At 37.6% G+C, this 20826-nt stretch overlaps 1 long non-coding RNA gene across 1 annotated transcript in view; it reads left to right on the forward strand.

Moving 5' to 3' along the window:
• Positions 1–9282: 9282 nt before the first annotated feature.
• LOC149216034 (uncharacterized) overlaps positions 9283–20826 on the forward strand; it is a 90469-nt gene continuing 78925 nt past the window's right edge. The window contains exon 1 of the long non-coding RNA XR_016250525.1: positions 9283–10299. This is a non-coding gene — a long non-coding RNA (uncharacterized LOC149216034). The remainder of the gene's footprint in view (positions 10300–20826) is intronic.

The following is a 20826-nucleotide window of genomic DNA, read 5'->3' on the forward strand; positions in this document are numbered from 1 at the left end:
TTAAAGCCAATTTGCCTTTGACTGCTCGTTTCCGCTTCCCAGCCTTCTGGTTTCCTTGTCCTTAGTCTGTTCGAATCCCTCTGCTCTGCATCATCATCGCTGGGTAATGCCTCGGAGGGAGGTGGCCACTTGTTTGCTAACGAACTGGGTGTCAGATTCCTTGAATCATACTCGAATGGTCGTTAGCTCTGTTTGCCAACTCATCATCCACATCGGACTTCAAATCCTCTGTCATCTTGCTTTTTAACGTGTCATATCCAGTCAGTCATCGCGACAAATTTTCGTCATCGATTTAGGCCCCCAGATCCTACGGTCGTCCTTCATATCGAGCGGACAAGTCACACGATGCTTACCTGTCCAATGCGGGCGATTTTCTCTCTCTTCCGCCGGGCGTGTGTCGCTTGGTGTGTGGCATTGGGCGAAACTCAACGAAAACTGCTTACCGCCTCGAAGCCTTCCGATATCTTGCCGGTTTTGGGGAATCCCGCTCTACGGAACCGAAACTGTTACTTTTTTGATTTTTTTATCGTTTTCAGGTTCAGGCACTTGGGGACTTTCCTTCATTGAGGGGGGCGCCCTGCAATATGCGTATCAGAAACCACACCTGTTTCATGATTTGGCCTCCCGTTTTGCTAGTTTTGCTCCATCGCGCGTTACCATGGGCCAACGATCTGCACGCTCGACCGAGGGTCCTCATTGCTCCGCTCTGGCCATAAATGCAACTGTTACGAGGATTCCTTTTGATAGCTTTGACGATTTTAAGACTTGAACTTTTTTAGCATAATTTGAATCAGTGATGAAAACTTAGAGAGTGTTTTAGGATCCAATTCGGATCAAGATGTCAATTGGATCAAATTCCAGATGAAGGACAAGAGTATGAATTAGTGCATCAAGATCATGCCAATGTGGACATGGAGTGGATAGTGGAGGAAGCCAAGCTACCATGGTGTGGATAGTGCAGGATAACCAAAATGAAGCACATGGTGGTCATATATTTCCGTAATCTTAGGTGGTGTTATGTTTTGCAAAGTTTGTGATTTTAGTATAGTTTTGTGGAATATATACTAGTTAGTGCTTTTGTTATTCCTTTGCAAAGGAAAAAAACAATAGTTGTAGTTGCGGGCTTTGTTAATTTTGAGAACATTTTTGAACCATTGGTCCGTGTTGAGAAATCTAGGGCATAACAATTAGGTGATTTCTCTTGTAATGATAACTGCTTGTGAATGTTTTTTACTTCAATAGATTAGGATCTTTAATTTAGTTAGATTATTATAGTGTTCTTTATCAAATAACTACCAAAACATAAACAATAAAAAGACGAGACATAGAATCTCTCACTTGAAATGAAAACCCAAACAAATTCTTCTTATAGAGACTTCAATTGACGAATACCAAGATCGAGACCCTTGACCTATTTGCCTTTCCAAGACCAAGTCACATACCTTCCTTGATGATATCCTTCTTTGAATCAAACTTATTGCTCTTTTCTCCATCTTTGATCAACGCAAGTCAAACTGGTCCGCACTTCTAAAATTTCGGTCTCTTTCCATAGAACTGCAGTCCGTACTTCTGTTGTTTCACACGTGTGAGGAGTGAGAACGAACTTGGAGATGCCTTCCTTCGCTATTCTTGAGGACTCTTCTAGGTGAATTCGATTAGTAGTGGAGTTGCTTTTGTTATTCCTTTGCAAAGGGAAAATAATAGTTGTAGTTGCAAGCTTTGTTAATTTTGAGAACATTTTTGAACCATTGGTCTATGTTGAGAAATTTAGGGCATATAAATTATGTGATTTCTCTTGTGATGATAACTGCTTGTGAATGTTTTATACTTCAAGAGATTAGGATCTTTTCTTTAGTTAGATTATTATAGTGTTATTTATCAAATAACTACCAAAGCATAAACAATAAAGAGACAAGAGACACATAATGTAGGCTATCAGCTAAGGCCATGTTTCATGTGTCAGGATGATCCACAGTGAACATACCAACCAACACCAGAAGTGGTATTGGTAGACATGTTTAAAGTTGGCAACTAGGGCCCAACTCCATGTGGGTCATCTTATTTATGGTAGCTGATATTTATGGAAAGAAAATTTACATAAGCTTCTCTCATAAACAATTACCCTACAAATGACCCTCCATGCTCTTTAAATAGAGATCATGGACCAATCGGGTGTTAAGTCACGAATCAAGTGTTGGTAATACCGAGGAGAGAATGAATCGTTAGATCACTTCATGTCTAGAACATATCGTGACCGTCCTATTGTAAGTTACAAATGTACATAGTAAAGAAACACACTTTACCTAACTCTACACTAGACCAAGTTATACTTAACTATTTCATATGTGTCGAAATATCCTATTGTGTCGGAATTTGCACAACTAATTGCTTCTGTCCAAAAATTAAGACTAATTCCTTTAGATTGAAGCATACAATTAGTCATTTTCTTTAAGGTGCGATTCTTCCTTTCAGCTACACCATTTTGTTGTGGAGTGTATGGAACAGTATGTTGCATTTGAATTCCATGCTCAGTGCAAAAGTTGATGAATTTGTTGTTAACATATTCTCCGCCATTATCAGATCTTAGCTTAAGAATTTGATGTCCAGATTGCTTCTCAACAAAGGCATTAAAGGCCAAAAACATGTTAAATACTTTACTCTTGAGTTTTAAGAAGTATACCCAAGTGCGTCTGAGAAATCATCAATGAAAGTTAAGAAATACGTGTAGCCAGAGAATGAAACAACTGGAAGTGGACCACATAAATAATTATGCACAAGCTGTAAAGGGGCTGAGGCATGCCAAGAGGCATGTTTTTCAAAACCATCTCGATGATGTTTTCCGAGTACACATCCGGAACAAACAACATCTCTGCAAGATACCATAGGAAGACCTGACACCATATTTCTTTACATAGAGTTTGAAGCGAGCGATAGTTTAAGTGACCAAATCGCTCATGCCAAAGTTCGTTCACTTCATCATATGAGCAACAAATACCAAGGGAAGAGTTGATGACCCAAAGTTGTTAAAATTATACAACCTTGTAGAATGATCAACAATGCCAGTAGCTAAAATTTGTCTAGGATCTCTTGGGTCCTTAATTACAACATCAGGAGGTGAAAATTCAACGATTTTACTTTCACTTGAATAAGTAATTTGATATATAGACAGAAGGTTGCAGGATAAGGTTGGAACACATAATACATCATTAAATTGACCATTGTCTAGATGAATAGTTTTTTTCCCTACAACATTAAGAGATCTATCATCACCAACATATATATTTTTGGTGTTACAATCATTTAAAGAAGAAAACATGGCTTTGTTTTTGGCCATGTGACAAGAAGCTCCACAATCAATGAGCCACGCATGAGAATGAGAAAAAGATATATTTAGTGCATAACCATACTGAGATGCTTGACAACCACATGTAGAAAGTGCTATTCCTGAAGATTAACTTTGAAGTTGAAGAGTGCCCCAAATGGATGTTATGCTTTTTCATTGCTGCTTCTAAGGCTTCCATCTTCTTAAAGCATTTGAATTCTAAGTGGCCTTCTCGATTACAAAAGTTGCAATGTCTATCAATTTTCTTCCCTTTGTTTTTATTTGCCTTATCGTTTTGTTGAATTGATTTTTCATTTTGACACTGAAATTGCTTAGGACCATTCTTTTTAGGATATTGCTTCGTAGGATTCTTTGAATTTGGTTGTCGCTGGGTGGCTAAAACTTTCTTAGAAGAGTTTCCAAGATTAAGAAGACCAAGATGTAAGTTTTTCTTGTTCTCTTATTAAAGAATCACAAAAGACATCAAAAGAGAGGGACTTGTAGTCTTGTCTTTGAGAAATAAAGGCTTCTCTAATAGAATGGAAGGTGGAAAGAAACACAGAGTAGGCTGGGCCCAGCTTAGTAAGAATGGAATAGATAAGGCTACCATCTTCTTTCATAACCTTAACACCTTTCAAGTGAAGTCTAAGGGTCTTGAACTTGGACAAAAAATATTCAATGGAAGAGAAATTATTGGGGTCCAATGTAAACAACTTATGTTTGAGTTGATGGGCTCTAATTTAATTTTTAATTCCAAAAAATTTAGTGAGTTGTTTCATTGCTTCATTAGGGGTATCAAGTTCTGCGATATGGAATCTAAGGTTTGGAGAAATAGACATCCCTATCAACCCACGTGCTTGATCTTGCCTATTTTCCCATTTTGCTACCTTATTTTCATCTTTAGGTTTAGTTTATTGGCCTGAGGCTATTCTATAAAGACCTTTACTTCTAAGTAAATCCATAATGTAGGACCCCCATTGGAAGTAGTTGGTGCTGTCAATAATAACTTGGCATGGAATTTCATTTTAATAGAAACTGATGTTGTAGATGCTGAAACTAAGTGTTCCAATGGAAAGAGCTCTAAAAATTAGGTCGATTAAAAAAAAACGGTTTCTGGATGAAGTTGTGGGCTTTTGAAGAAAAGTTGTTAAAGATGTCGACGAAGTGCATGAATGTGTGGAATTGAATGATAATGTTATATTTAAAAAAAAAATCCCTCCCAACCCCCGCCCTCCAAACTTAATCTAATTTAGCTTACTTAAAAAAAAAGATTTTATGTAACCCACTTTTATAAACAAGTGAAAAACACTTTTACAATGGTACTTTATGAGCTACCCACTGAATTGTAACTTAAATAAAAGATAAAAAGACTTTAGAATTATAGGTGACTCACTTTTTATAATGGATGAGAACACTTTTACATAAAGTAACTTTAAAACATAAGTTACATGTGCTTTTTGAAAAGTAACTCAACAAAAAAAAGATTTAAACTCAAGACCTCTATTCCTTATAAAGTAACTTCAGACCAAGTGAGTTAGTGTAAAAGGTTAGTAATTTTTGGAAAATAGGAAGGGGTTTATTTTTTTATTTTTTAGTCACTGAAGCTTTGGAGTGTGTGCTTACTTGGAAAAACTCTTTTTGTCTACAAAACAAAAAAACACAACCCAACACGAACATCCAAAAAAAACCGAACCTTATAGCTTGAAGTTAGCTTTCATCGAAAACTAAATATTTTACTCAATGTTTCAGATTTTCCGAGATCACACTAAAGCGCGGCGGAAAAGAGCATACACATGAGAAAAATCTTTCCTTTCTGTTTCTGATTTGCCCAGATCGCACAGAGGTGCGAGGCAAAGAGCATACGCAGAAATGAAAGGTATAGATTCAGTAATAAAAAACAGAGAGCTAAATAAACCGAAATAAATAGAGAGGTGAATAACTAAAACTGCAAATAAAGATTATATACCTCCAGATCTTAAAAATGACGTAGTTAGGGCTACCAGAAACTTTTTTGCGTGAAACGAAAGGGGTTTTTCACTGGAATAGATGCTCCTAACACAATAGAGCAATCCTCTTGTCCCGAAAGCAGTTAGAAATAATAAATCTAGGAAACGACAGTTAGATACGGTTGTATCGACTTCAGATTTGGATCACCAACGTATGCGACGCTCAAATAACTCTGATACCATGTAGGAATTTACAGGGTAAGTTCCTCAAAGAAAACACCAAAGGACACCACTCACAAATAGATCATAGATCAATACGCCAGTGTTCTTGACGTAGTTAAAAAACTCAAAGAGGGAAACAGTCCACGGCTTGAGCCAACGCAACCACTTCAAGGAATTTATTAATAAAAGAAAGAAAATTTACATAATCTTATCTCATGAACGGTCACCTTACAAATGACTCTCCATGCTCTTTAAATAGAGATCATGGACCAATAAGGTGTTAAGCCACATATCAAGTGTCGGTAATATGGAGGAGAGAATGAACCGTCAGATCACTTCATGTCTAGAACATATCATGAACGTCAGATTGTAAGTTACAAAAGTACATAGTAAAGAAACACAATTTACCGAAATCTACACTAGACCAAGTTATACTTAACTATTTCCTATGTGTCAGAATATCGTAACATAAGTTAAACTATAGTATCTACAATATAGCCCTTGTTCAAATGTGGTAGTTGGTTTATACCTTTCAAAGTTCAATAGTGAAACAAAGTTGGTTTATACCTTTGAAAGTTCAATAATTAAACTAAGTCACAGGGAACGCTAACATGCTGTTAAATTCGGATACTCTAAATTGTTTAGAGTTGGGTAAATTTTTTAAAAACATTGTTATATCATACATTGAATTTAGATCATGATAATATTTTAACTAGTTTTGAAATATTATTGATTTTGGGATATCAATTCATTTTATTATAAAATTTAAGAAATACTTATTACAACAATAAATTTTTAGAACACATTAATTATCAAATATTTTTGTTTTTTTTTAATAATTCTATTTATATATTAATTTAATTAGAAATTTCAAATTTCTTGAGATATAAATCTTTTTTCGAATGAAAAGAGATTTGATCTCTCTTGGCATTTGGTAGATCCAAAATTAAGATGGATCCAAGTTCAATAGAATAATTTTTATTTTATTTTGACCAAGTCAAAATATTTATAAGACACTACTTTACAATGTTTCTACCATATGTCAAAGCATAACTACTTTAGCAATGACTTCTATTAGTTTCCCTTTTACTTATCAAAATGTAATATTTTAACTTCCAATCTACCAAGTGGAGAGAGATCAAATCTCTTTTAATTCTAAAAGAGGTTTGCATTTCAAGAGATTTGATCCCTCTCTCTCTCTATAGATCCAAAGTTAAAATGGATCTAGGTTGGTTTAATTTTTCTTTTAAATAGACTATATTCCACATGAATACCATGGGGTCATTTTTATTTTTATTTTATTTTATTTTGGTCATTTTCTTTTTTGTTGACAAGACATTACATTACAACATCTCTACCATATTGTGTATAATATAGTGGAAACATTATGTACATTGATTGCTATAAAAATTCTATATAATGCAAAATATAATCATATTTATATAGATAATAAAAAAATATTTACACTCATATGTAAAATTACAATATTAATAAATTTAATAAATAAATAGATTTTCGTTTGGGAGTAAGTTTTGGGAATTTGTATTAACTCTCATAAAGAGAGATACATGATTATTTTCCCTTTATTATTAGTCTATCACGAAACTAGACGAGTAGTAGAGATTCAAAATTTTCATATTACTTATTACAAAGGCAATTAGTCTATCACTTAAAAGATAACTAATCAAAATAATTTCCATAGTCAAAATAGTCCCATTACAAAAAGATATAAACTAGTAAATTGGCTTGCTCGATCATTTCATGTCGTGGGGAATTCCACCTAGATTGGTGGAGGAGAGTCATTGTCTTCATTAGAAGGGGTGAAGTTGATGTTTGCTTGCTTTTTTAGCCAAGAAAAATATTCTCTTACCTAGCCTTTCAATCTTTTCCATTGTTTTTGTCATGTAGGCTAGGATCCCCTGTTGAGTGTGAGATCATTCAATGAAAAATCTTCCAATAAGAGTTTTAATGTGCTAATATAGATTGACTGGTTACATGTAGGAAGTTTGTCGAGACCTTGTTAAGGTACCTATTTCAAGTTTCCATTGTTTGGTCTCTCTTTTAATATGTTGGTGAATAATAAACCTATTTTCCTATCTGATCGCTTCTTCCACCTCTGTTATGGTGTGACTGACCACTTTAGGAATAACATCAACATAATGAGTTATGGCTTGCCTTACTACTGCTTGAACTCTCGTTTGCAAGTAGGAAGGTGGAAGGGTTTCTTGACACATGGAGGGGCCGACTTTGCAACCCAAAGGTAATCTACATTTGGCCATCGAGTGTAGGGAGAGGAAAGTTGGGGTAAAGATAGAGTGAATAGTGAACTTCTAATAAAAAGAAGGGAGGTGAATAATTGACCTTGGTGAGCAATCGAGTGTCTAGAGGGTAGAATGTACTGGCTAGTTGGTGCAAGGGTTGAAAATGGGGGATGAAAAAGCTAAGAGATATTGTGAGACAAGGGAAATGACAAGAGGAGAGGATTAGAAAAGAGGGGAGGGAAATGATACAACTAAGAGAAAAAAACCTAAAAATATTAATAGACTTAGAGGCTCACATGGAAGTCATGTGACTATGAAGGAAAACTTGAAAATTGTGATTGAAATCAGGAACTTGTAATGAAACCAGCGAGAACTAGAGTTACTTCGATACCTGAGCGTCGAATTTCTCCCTATCCAGGCCTTGCACCAATAGAGTTGAAACCACAAAATTCAATTGATAATCCACATTTTTGAATTGTTCCAGAAAACAAGGGTACCACTACTAAAGGAGGCCCTTCTAGTTGTCCGCCTAAAGCACGACGATCACCTCAACTAGATATCTTTGATATTCCAAATGTAGTCTTCCATGTTGCAACTTTCACCAAATAAGAGACCATTTTAAACTAAGTCTTCTCATCCTCAGCTTCTTAAATGCCACAATAGATTAAATTGCTTGCAAGCATCCTTTCATGTCATGGCTTCCGCCGTACAAGAGACCAATTTAAACTAAGCTCTCTAATCCTTAGCTTCTCACATGCCACAATAAACTAAATTGCTTACAAGCAACCTTCCATGTCCCAACTTCCACCAAACAAGAAATCGAATTAAACTAGAAACCAAATTAAACTAATGTTTTTTCATTAATTCCAAAACAATCATGTTTGGAACAAGTTTGAATATCATCTCTTTATATGATTGTATTTACATCTAATAATTATGAATCAAAGTTTACATGATGTAAACTCTTGTTTCAATGTTCAAAGACACTCCCGACTTGCATGTTCCCCATTATTTTTTTGGTTTTGTTCTTTATTGTAAGAGTTGGATACCAAGAAAATTTTAAGGATGAAAGTTTATTTTAAAGTCCTTTGGATACAAATTGTAAAATGTTTGGTAATATTTTTGTAGAAATATTTATATTTATAATGATTTTATATTAGTCAATATATTATATTGGTGATTTTTAAAATAAAACAATTTTGTACTATAAAATTTGAACAGGTAATTCTTAGAAAAAATGGAAATTAATAAATATAATTTTTGGAAAAAGTGGAGAAAATTAGCGGTCGAATATTAAGCTTTTCGATTTATCTTGAATTATTTTCTAAAAATATTTAAAAATGAAAATCACTCAAAAAATTAATATTGAATTTTTTTCCAAAAATTTATGAAAATCACTTAAAATATTATATTTTAAATTAATATAAATATAAGCCATTCATATAAAATGGTGGACACATTATTTAAAATGATTACTTACGTCTAAGGCGTATAATGGAGCTTTACACGATTTTTACCCTCCCGCTATAAGATTGGTCTACTAAGGTTTGCGGTTGCCACACAACATTAGGGTTTACAGGAGACAAACGCAATGCTTGAAACCTGTGGCGCCTGGAATTATACCATCGGTTTCAAGAATGAAACAATAAATTCAGAGAAATGCAGGGAATGATATTAGTTGCTCCAACAATATCCATGAGGCGATTTTCTCTTCCAATTATGCCATTCATTTTTTATTCAGATTTAGGGAGGCTTCCCAATGAACGGGAGCAGTGATACGGCTTCAACCTTAATCAACATTATTCAAAGTTGGATTGTATTATTGCTTTTGTGTGAGAGGACATGATGTCAACTCTGATTTCATTATAAAGAAGAGTTGAGACACTCTCCATCCCGATTACGCATAATGGGGAGAGAAAATCGCCACATAAATGTTGTTCGGGGATATTTCCATTGAAGCAGAATTGCAGTCAAACGTCACACACAGTAATGAGTGTTCCGAAATTGAGAGCATTATTACATAGAGTAGGACAGATGGAAAAGTAAAGCGGCTGTAGGGAGCTTGGACATGAAAAAAATATAGCGGCTGTAGGGAACTTGGACATGAAAAAAATATAGCGGATAAATCTAGGGCTTGTATGGAGTCGAAATATTGGTCCACGAGGGTTATAGGGTGGGAAGACAGTAAAGATGATGACTGCGCTTCTGATTTGGAAAGGTCTTGGAAGTTTATTCTAGTCCTTGGGATGGCGCGGATGGGGCATTTACTGATTGTTATGATTGGAAGAGCAGGGAGGGGAGAGGATAAGGAAGAGGACTCGCTGTGATATAGCGATTATGAGAAAGCAAGGTTGAGGAAGACTAGGAGGCCGAAAATATGCATAGGAAGCATCGCAGGAACAAAAGTCTCTTGTTTAGAGGCAGTAAACGTCACTGATATGGCGGCAGTGCGTAGTTCACAAATTGTTTTTGAGTAGAACTGAATGATGTCAACATATGCAAACAAAGGAGCTCCTGGGTACTCTATTATGGAGGCACGTTATCCTAGGTATGGATTCTCAAATTGTGCTTTGGTTTAACAGTATTTTTAGGTTCTCTATCATGATATCATAAACTATTCAATATAAATCCATGGTTGTCTGGTCTTATTAGCTATCTTCCGAAGTGCCTCTGTCAATTTCTTAGTTGGATGCCTCTACATAGTTACCTTGATGAATTTATGGTGATGATATGAACTTGAGATGTCTTACCTAATTCCAGTTCATTATTAGTTTTGCTTATATTAGTAATTGGTTTTTAAGTACATTCCCGAGTCCAAAAATTGTAAACCTTTGTTGATTAAAGTAAAGGCTGCCTTTTTTTTTCAATGGAAAAATCGTAATCTTTCATTATGTGGAAAAATTACATGTAGTAGATGCCCAAGGCATATGCAAGTTTGTTGGCCCATGGCCATTTCAAAAAACTGTATCAAAAAAATATAGATGGCCTAAGCCATTTCCTGTAGGATTGTTTAGTGTGATAAAACCTATACATATTCCTCGCAGAGGTATACAATTTGTTTGTCTATATATCATCAAAAAAATATATAAATGGTTTTTGAGAAAAAAGACTAAGCTAAAGCAGCAAAATGTATATTTTTAGGGCCTTTCCACCCTATGGTACTCCTGATCTATATATGGCTTGTGGTGATATTGATATTAATCTGTTACTATCTATTTAGAGATCATCCACAAGCCTCGGGGTAGTAGCGTGCCCTCCTTGGAAAGCCTGTCAACATCTTCATTATATTCCCTATATATATGATGACAAGAGATTGTGTTAAAAACTGCTTTGAAAATGTTGACTTCATCAAAAATATTTCGAAGCGAAATAGCATGACATTGATTTTTGTTGTTGAACCAGTTGATAATGATTTTTGAATCCCCATAGATCTGAATGGTGGAGCAATCTTGAGCTAGTGCAAAGTGGAGCATATGTCTGAGGGTGATTAGCTCGGCATAATAGTTTGTTCCCTCCCCCAGTCCCAATTGGACCTTATAGAAATGCTGATCAGAGATATATAAAATGAAACCCCCTCCGCATCCATGAGATTGGGTTGCTCCATCGAAAAATGCCCATGGCCTAGTTTTGTCAATCCGTTCGGGGGCAGCAGATCTACAAATGTGGGAGTTTTCAATTTCAAGGATGTCATGATACGCTGCCACAACCTTTGCAATGATAAAAGGCCATCGGGCAGTGGCATCATTGAAAATTATGTGATTCCGGGTGACCCATATAGTCCAATAGAGGATGAGAGGAAGGCATTGTTTCTTCGAGCCTCGGTTTGCTGCGTTCCAATTTTTCTAGGCTTGTAGTATAGAGGGGCCCTGCCATGTATTCTGAATAGAGAGCTGCTGAGTTGTTGTTGCCAAAACTGGGCGGTAGTCGGACACAGCAAAAATAGATGCTTGTTTGTTTCAGAGTCTTGTTTGCATAATACACACTAGATCGGGCCATGTATGGATCCGTGCAAGAGAGCTTTGCCTGTGGGGGTTTTGTTGCTGAGGACACTCCACATGAATAAGCGCGCCTGTGTAGGTGTTTTCAGTTTCCAAATCTGTTGCCACCATTCTTTTGAAAGTTCAGGTTTGCGATCCGAGAGAAGGTGGGTGTAGCCCAACTTTGGAGTATATTTTCCATGCTCAGCAAGAATCCATACAAGTTCATTTGGATCGTCATTTATATGCACATGAGCTTCAGTCAATGTCTTTAGATATGTTTCCTAGGACTGTTGCCATTATATAGGAATGCCCAGTTCAGAGGCTGTCCTCCATTTCTGGTTGAAGACAGTGCTGCGCTCACGATCAGCAATATGTGCGATCACTGTGGTATCTCTATGTTGTAGATATTGTATCAGGTCAGGTGGCAGCTGATACCTCTTTCCTCCCCCTATCCATGGGTCAATACCAATGCGCACTGAGTTACCATTGTTTATGCGCCATGCCAGACCAGATTTGATGAAAGGCATAGTTTGCAGGATTGATTTCCAGACTATAGAGATGCCCAAACGTGGCCAGTCTGGTAGGTGAACCCAGTCCAAGATTTGCTGCGGCCAGATGTATTTATGGTATGATACAGTGGTCCATAGATTCTGTGAAGTGAGTAGGGTCCAACTCATCTTGGCTGCAAGGGCTTGTGCAAGCATTTTTCTTCTAGCTCACCTAAGCAAAAGTTTTTCCTTCCTTTTGTCCATTACATAGATATTTGCAGCATATCTGTCGAATGCGACCGAGTATTCCTCGAGGAATCTAGGCAAGTGACATCCAGTATACAGGTGTGGCTTCCAGCACAAATTTTATAAGGACCAGACGCCCTGCTCTGGACAGGAATCCGTGATTCCAAATTTTCAGTCTCTTCTCAATTTTAATTACTAGCCAGATCCAGTCAGCAATCCTGTAGTTGTGGGGTTTGATCCAAAACCCCAAGTATTTCAGGCCATCCGAGAGGTTATGCATTTGATAATGGAAGTAATGGAGAGCTGTTCTATCCTCTTGAGGGGAGATGTCAGACAGAGTGATAGTAGACTTGGATTGATTTGCGACCATACCTGTGGCTTTTTCAAAGAGTGTAAGGATGTCATGGAAGGAGGTAGAGTCCCTGATGCTGCCATCTAGGAAGATCATAACATCATCAACGACAAGGAGGTGGGTGAGGTGGCAAAGTTCATTCATTTTTAGTCCTTTGAGTCTTCCTTCCCTTTCTGCAGTGCCAGTGAGCCTACTGAGTCCCTCCATCACTATAAGGCACAGAAGGGGAGAGAGAGGGCATCCTTGCCAGAGTCCTCGCTCGACATGGAAGAAATGGGATGCAAATCCATTTATGAGTATACTGAAGGATGCCGAATTTATGGAGCACATGATCCATTTTGTGAAAGCGAGTGGGAATCCTAGATGGATCAGAATCATCTTAATAAAGAGCCAACTGACACTATCAAAGCCTTTGCGAGGTCAATATTGAGAATAATGTTTTTCATATTTCTTGTTTTGATAGAGTGAATGGCTTCTTGTGCAGTGCCTATGGCCTCATGGATCTGTCGATTTTGAAGAAAGGTGAATTGCTCTGGAGATATGTGATGGGAGAGTATAGGACGAAGCTGATTAGCCTCATTTTATAGAGGGTATTGCAAAGAGAAATTGGTTGGAAATCATTGAAGGATGTAGGGGAGTCAGATTTAGGTGTAAGAGCGATGAAGGTAGCATTGATAGCCTCATACATCTTCCCAGAGTTCCTGCACTCTTCAACTACATTGAGAAGATCATTCCCAATGAGGTCAAAAAAGGCTAAGTAGAATTCAATGGACCATCCATTTGGGCCAGGGCTTTTATCTTTGTTGAACCATTTTTATGTCCCTTCAAGTTCTTCTCTAGTGACGGGTGCAGTTAGCTCAGCTGCAACATCTGGATCTACAAAACTTGGGAAGTGCCCTGCTACTTGAATGATATCGGCAAGGTTTGAGTCTGGGGGTTCCTTATATAGATGTTTGAAGTGTGAAATGCCCAACTAAGATAGTTGATTGAAAGTTTTGGCAATACCTCCATCTTGTGAGGGCATTTTCCAGATGGTGTTGGAGGCTTTTCTCCCCTAGGAAAAATTATGAAAGTAACTTCTGTTCTCATCCCCTGCTTTGAGCCAGAGCACTCTGCTCTTGAGTAGCCAGGTTTCCTCTCTTTCCTTCAGAATTCTGGCCCTTTGATTTTCTAATTCGATTAGATGTGACTTGGATTTTGTGTTTAAGAAACCCCTGCTTTGGTCATCCATAAGATGGGCCAAGGAGGATTCAACAGAGGCAAGGGTATGGTCATCCCTTTGAGTTTTTTCCTTTGCCCATTTGATAGTTAGTATGTTGAGATGCAGAAGGTTATGATAGAACCCTTCAGCTCAGGTGAGACCTTTAGTGGGAGGCTTTTGCAGCCAGAAATCTGAGACCAGTTTGGAGTAGGAGGGGTCCTGAAGCCAAGAAGAATTGAATTTGAAAGGGGCTTTGGGCTTAATAGGAGGGCCAAAGATTTTGAGGTAGATAGGGGAGTGGTTAGAGATACCTCCGGATTCGACCCACTGCCTATAATGGGATAAGCTCTGTAACATCGGGGTTTTGAGGATGAAACTGTCCAGTCTTCTGGCTAGTGCCGCCTCTCCAACTCTTCTGTTCCTTCATGTGGGCAGGGGTCTATTCATGGGGATATCCGAAAGATGTGCTTGATCGAGCAAGTTTTCCATGGTATCAGAGAGTGGGTCGATCTGTGCCGATGAGCCCCAGGACTCACTAAATCCGATAGAAAAATTTAGATCACCTCCCATAATGAGATTTTCATATGAGGTAATAGAGAGGTTTAGGAGCTGATTCTAGAAAGCCTCCCGCCCCTGACAAGGCCCATATACATTCATGACACGGAGATCCATTCCCAGCTCAGCAGAGAAGATGTTGATACCAATGAAGCCCTTTCCTCCCTAGGCCGATGATAGGTTTATGGAGTGCGGGTTGTACCCCAGAGCCAAACCTCCAGATCGTCCAATTGCATCTAGGGTGAGGAATTCCCATCCTGGGTTCAGACTCCTCAGAATGCAGATAATGTGTTGAGCTTCACCGAGGGTTTCTTGAAGAAAAATAATGTCTACATGCTCAGATTCAAAAAGATTGTGGAGGGTTAACTTTTTGGGTGAGTTAGCCATGCCCCTGCAGTTAAATGATAGACACTTCATGGGGGTAACATGTCAAGGGTGTTCTTTGCTCTAAGAACCCGATGTAACGAAGATTGCTTTCGCGAGGCCACCTCAGCACCAGCCCGAAGTATAGCATGTGAGAGATAAGATTTGCGCCCACGAAGGGGTTTAATGGTCATCGAGGGGAGGGACAGGCCGAGGCCAGAATGTATTGAATGTGTATCCACAGTGGGGGGCAGGATTGCAGATTGTAAGGGCGGGGGGAAACCAGGGGAGTAGGGAATGGGGTGGAGGATGCCTCCGGAGGGAGGGATGGGGAGGTAGTAGAATAAATCAGTTGATGGGAGAGCAGGGGGCAGGGGATAGATGTATGGGTGGGATATATTTTGCTTATGCTTTTTGTTTTGTTGTTTTTTCTCTATTATTGTTTAGTCCAGTATTTACATTAATCCATCAGGAGTTTGATTCAGATTGTGTATCTTTGTCTGGATTTTTTCCTACAGATTATAGATAACATATCCCCACCTTAAGAATTTCAGAACTTCCAAGATAATGAAGTAGGATGTAGCAATTTCAGTCCTAGGTGACTGCCATTCATATTATCTGAATTAAACAAACAAATTGTTGAATTTATATAGTGCAGAAATTAAATTTCAGAACTTAGCATCAATCACACAATAGTTGGTAAAGTAAATAGTGAAAGCATAAAACAGTTTCACACTTACATAGGTAATTTCTCCTTCAAAATCAGCATTTCATTTCTTGTTGGAAGCTTACAAGGAAACCTCCTCAACCTTCTAAAACAACATTGGTTACTAAAAATATCACCCCAAACTAAGCTGTACTGTTTGCTGAGAAAAGTATGGCCTTCAAGAAAAGGACAACCACTGTATGGCCTCAAAAAAGGACAGTGGCTGTATGGTTTTGTACAATAGTATGGACATGCTATACAGATCGGCATGGCTGTACGGATCTCCTATATGGGTTCATAAAACTGTGCAGATCTGCTGTTTGGCTGCCTTTTCAACCTGCTGAAAAGCTGCAAGGCAATCCTCTTCCTGCTGTGTGCTGTTTTTTCTTGCTTGGTACTCAACCTGTTCTATTTGACCTGTCTTTATACTTTTCGTTGTATGCCTGATATACCAAATCTTAATCTTTTGGTGAGATCTAGGGTTGAGGTTAATCCCAATCTAAGCTGTTAATGCAATAAATGCACTTTATTAGATTTCACAATTCAATATAAGGCATTTCACTTTTTCCTAAAGTGAATTACAAAAGAGTTATGTTTTGAAAGGTCTTGAACTACTTCTAGGTTGTTCTAGCATGTTTGCATTTAAGTTGTGTGAAAGTTCTTGTCCGAGGTGTATTTATCAATACTTCCTCTTACTGAGGAAGGAATTTTGCATCAATCCAAGTCTATCTTTGAATGCTTCAATTTCCTTTTGTTAAGGACTTGTTGTCGCTCCACTGCTCTCTTTTGAGTCTTTTTTGATGCGAGGTCATAGTTGATCTTTATGAGCTCGACTTTGTTATGAAAAATTGGTTTCTTAGAGGGTTTGATGTCTTTGAGTATCCTAATAAATGACTATGGAGTTACTTCTAATAAACAATTCTACAAGTAACTTGCAAACCTAGATGACTTAACAATTAGCAATATAGGTTACCATGTGTTACATACCCAATCCTTGGGATTATGATAAGTTGCAAATATTTATCTAGGAGGAATATTGTCTCATAGGTGGATAGCTCGAGTCATTTGGATAGGTTAGGAAGAGCCATTTGGATCTCTTGGAAGATGAAACCAAAGGTCGCTTTCAATTGTATTTATAATTGGTTCAATTTAATAGAATCCAAGCATGTAGTTATCCAATGACAAACTTGACAATAGTATTAGAGCATAGGGTTTCTTTTCTTCCTTCCTTGAATTCTTCTTTTTAATTCGAGGTATTAAGGCCATTGGAATTTTAATGCGAGGTGAATGTGCCACTGTATTTCAAGAGGTAGAGTTGTTTGGCAGAATTCAAGGTTTTAGACTTCAAATTGTGTGCATGTATGCCCATTCTTATGGAGGCTCAAGTTCAAGTTGAGCGAGAAGAAAAAAGTTATATTCTGGTACCAAGTGCTTATTTTCTAGAGCATGGGCATGTTGTGGTTTTAATTTACGTTTAGCTAACTTTAATCTATTATGTAATCTAACAAGAGGTATTGAATTTAGGTTTTATGTAATGAGAATGGCAACACAACGTAGCAACAATAATCTGGTAGTCATGTCGATGAGTGAGGTGTACTGGAGATTCGTGGAGATGGCTAGCACTAGAGGACGAACAAGGGTCGATGGTTATGCCTGCTTCATTCTCGTCCATGGGCTAGCATCTTAACTAGTTTGGATGTTTGTTAATGAATGTCGTCGATCTCTTTAGAGATTCTTATTTCTATTATGATAATTCTTTTGAGTTGTTAGAGGACCAAAATGCCAACTTTGACAGTGCACATGATCATGCAACTCATTGTTTTATTTGAAAGCATGAAACCAATGGCCATGGTTAACAAAGGTACATTTGCAAGTGGTGTGTTGAATGATTAATTGCTCACAATTCTTGAAGGAGACAAGGGATGATTTGGTGAATCTCTTGCTCCTTCTAATTGCTCCCTTATCGCAAGTAATGATCATCTACCACCTCATCTTTTGGTGCATCTTCAACATGTCATTCAATTCTTCATTTGGACAAAAACCTGCATTTGTAGTAGCGAGAAGAATTTTGTGGACAAGGGACTTGGGAAGAAAAATTTTAGAGGCAGGGTATACACAATTAAGGTGAGAGATTTCATCTTCATTGTATACACAATCAAGGTGAGAGATTTCATCTTCATTGTATCTTGTGGCAAGTATGGACATGAGGCAAAGAGATGCAAAATCCCATGGGAGAAGAACAAGCAAGATAAAATAGGAGAAGGCAAAGGTAAAGCACTAGATTTGACAAAAGTTAAAGCATTTGAATTTGCTCATGAGATGCAAAATCCCATGGGAGAAGAACAAGCAAGATAAAATAGGAGAAGACAAAGGTAAAACATTACATTTGACAAAAGTTAAAGCATTTGAATTTGCTCATTATATCGTTGTCCATTACATCTGTGGAGTAAATGAAGATTTTTTTAATACTTCGTTTGCTTCTTGGAGAGATGTGTGGCTGCTTGACATAGCGGCAACATGCCGCATGACCTTTTGAAGGCAATTCATTGAAGATTTCAATGACAGTGTGGATGGTATAGTTTATTTTGTTGATAAAGCAAGTCTCAAACTTTGGGGAACTAACATTGCCTGGATTCTCTGATTTTCTTGTGCATGATGTGCTCTATCTTGTTGAGTTGTGAAGGAATTTGTTGCCTCTTGTGCACGTTTGACAACAAGGTCTCAAATTTGTACAATGTCCTTGCACACGCCCTGATTTTGGGCATCTCTCCCCCCTCTTCTTGCTATCTATTCTCATATCGAGATATCTATGAAGTTGTTTGGGAGATAAGCACTAGTGAAGCTACAAATGAGGAAGAGTTTTGAGTAGAGTTCCTCAAGCATGGCATTTATTCTTTAGATTTCCTCTTAGTTGGCTTGTTTAAGAATGTTATTTGTATAAGCTTTCCTCATGTGTGGTTACATCACACCATTCGCTTGGTCCATAAATCAAGCTCCACTACAAATCCAAACAACTATAGGACAATCATCTATCTGTAATATTCCTAGAGTTTGTAGTAAGTGACCATCAGAAAGTGATTTATATGGGAATTTTGGGTAACCTTTTCCCCTTCTAAATAGAGTCCCTGCAAATTGTTAGTACTACCCTGAAAACAATGGAAATAGTTGCTAGATGGAAGACTAACTCAACCTTCCCTTGTTAGTCAGAAGACACAGAAGATGCCTCAAGAGAAGTAAGGAATACCTCGGAATTCTTCTCAAGTGAAACCATGTGTTTGTCTTTCAGGTAGCATCACATTGTTTCAGAATCATCCTGCCCTTAGACAAATGATATTAGCAAAGTGAGAAGAGTGGAATGTCATATTCTTGGGATTTTTTGTTGTTGTTGTTTTCCTTCACTGTGCAAGGAATCAATTGGTATAATGACAAAAGATGATGATTGATTGTATCTATCATCTGATCATATTCTTCTCTAAACAACTCACTGATTCGGATCTTGGGGGGAGGCCCCCAAGATCTAAAAGATTTTAATGGATCTTGTGGGGGAGGCCCCCAAGATCTGAAGAATTGCAATGCTAGAAAGAAAATGACAGAACACATAGTAAATAAAACCACAAAGAAACTTTTTATTAAAACCAATAATAACTATAAGGGCTACATTGTGGCGGACAATTTGTCTTTTTACAAAATGTGACTTGTTACTTATAGTATTTTCAGTTACAATACCACGGGTCAATTCCATGGGTGAATGAATACCATGGGTGGATGTTACAATACCACGGGTCAATTCCATGGGTGATTGAATACCATGGGTGGATGTCACAATACCATGGTCAAATGCCATGGGTGAATGAATACAATGGGTGGATAAATAGCATGGGTGGATGCCACTTACAATACCATGGGTTGATGCAATTTTCCATTCGAATCACTCACATGACAAGGATGTCCACCAAAGATAGGTCCTTGAAGATAGGAGGGCAGATTTGCAACACTTGAATTTGCTATTTGTCCCCAAGCAATGTTGGGGAGGGGGGGAGACTGTAATGATCCCCTATGGATTAATTGCCAAGGGTGGATGAAGTAGCTTATCGAACCTCGTAGGCTATAGTCTTGATAAAGGGGGAAAACCTAAACTTTCCAATGTTTGGGGCAATATTGGGAAAATATAGGTTTGGTTAGGGCCAAAAAGCCCAAATTGTTGCATTACAACCCCTTACATTCGATAAACCCTTGAGGGAATCTATAAATATAAGAGAGTTGGAATTATTTTGGATGATCAATTTGGATTGGAATATCTCTAATTTTCTTGAGCCTGAGGCTCTAAGGGTTTTGAGGCCCTTTCCTTTTGATTAGCTTCGATGGAGTTGCCCTCTATATATCCTTCTATCTAGTTTCAATGGAGTTGATCGCACCCTACCTAGACATTGATTTTCTTGTTGTAACACAACATTTTCTCTTAAGCAAAGGAATCACACAAATATGTGGAACGCTGGAAAGGATAATCTGCATTGTATCTTGAAGTTTTGTGGTTGTCAAAGTGTTGGTAAAGCTGCAAGTCCTGTTGAAATTTGGTAACAGAGGACAGGTGGTTCCCTTAGGCTTTGATCTTTGGCCTAGGGAAAAATGTCCAAAAGAATTTAATTTTTCTCCTAAAGTGACTTTATAATTTTTATAAAGTTAAATCTAATTTAAAAGTGACTTTAAGTGATAAAGTTATTAAGTCTAATTTTAAATTGACTTATAAAGTCAATGAAAAATTAGAAAGGAAAAGTGACTTTGGAAATAAATGACTAAGTGGGTCTTTATTAAAGTGGGGTGAATTAAAAAATAGAAAGTGAGATTTAAATGAGCATTTAATCTCAACCATTGATCTAAATCTATTTCAGCCATTGGATTTAGAGATCACCCAAAAGTCACTTGGATCACCCAAAAGTCACTTGGAGTTATATTAAAGGAGGAAAAGGAGGAAAAGGTCATTCATTCTTTCATGAGCAGATTGGGAGAAGGAGAGCAAGAGAGCAAGAGAGATTTCTGAGCAGGGAGGAGAAGGAGACAGCAGCTTGGCACACATTCCAAGGCAGCAGTTGAGCAGATTTGTACAGCTGATTCAGCACATAGTGAAAGGCAGATTTTTGCACAAAAATCGAGGAGCAGTTTGCTGATTTTTCTGCACACAAAACG

The sequence above is a fragment of the Pinus tabuliformis genome, chromosome 1_1 (assembly GCF_031772625.1).
Source record: "Pinus tabuliformis cultivar Carrire ecotype Pingquan chromosome 1_1, CPIR1, whole genome shotgun sequence".
NCBI lineage: Eukaryota > Viridiplantae > Streptophyta > Pinopsida > Pinales > Pinaceae > Pinus > Pinus tabuliformis.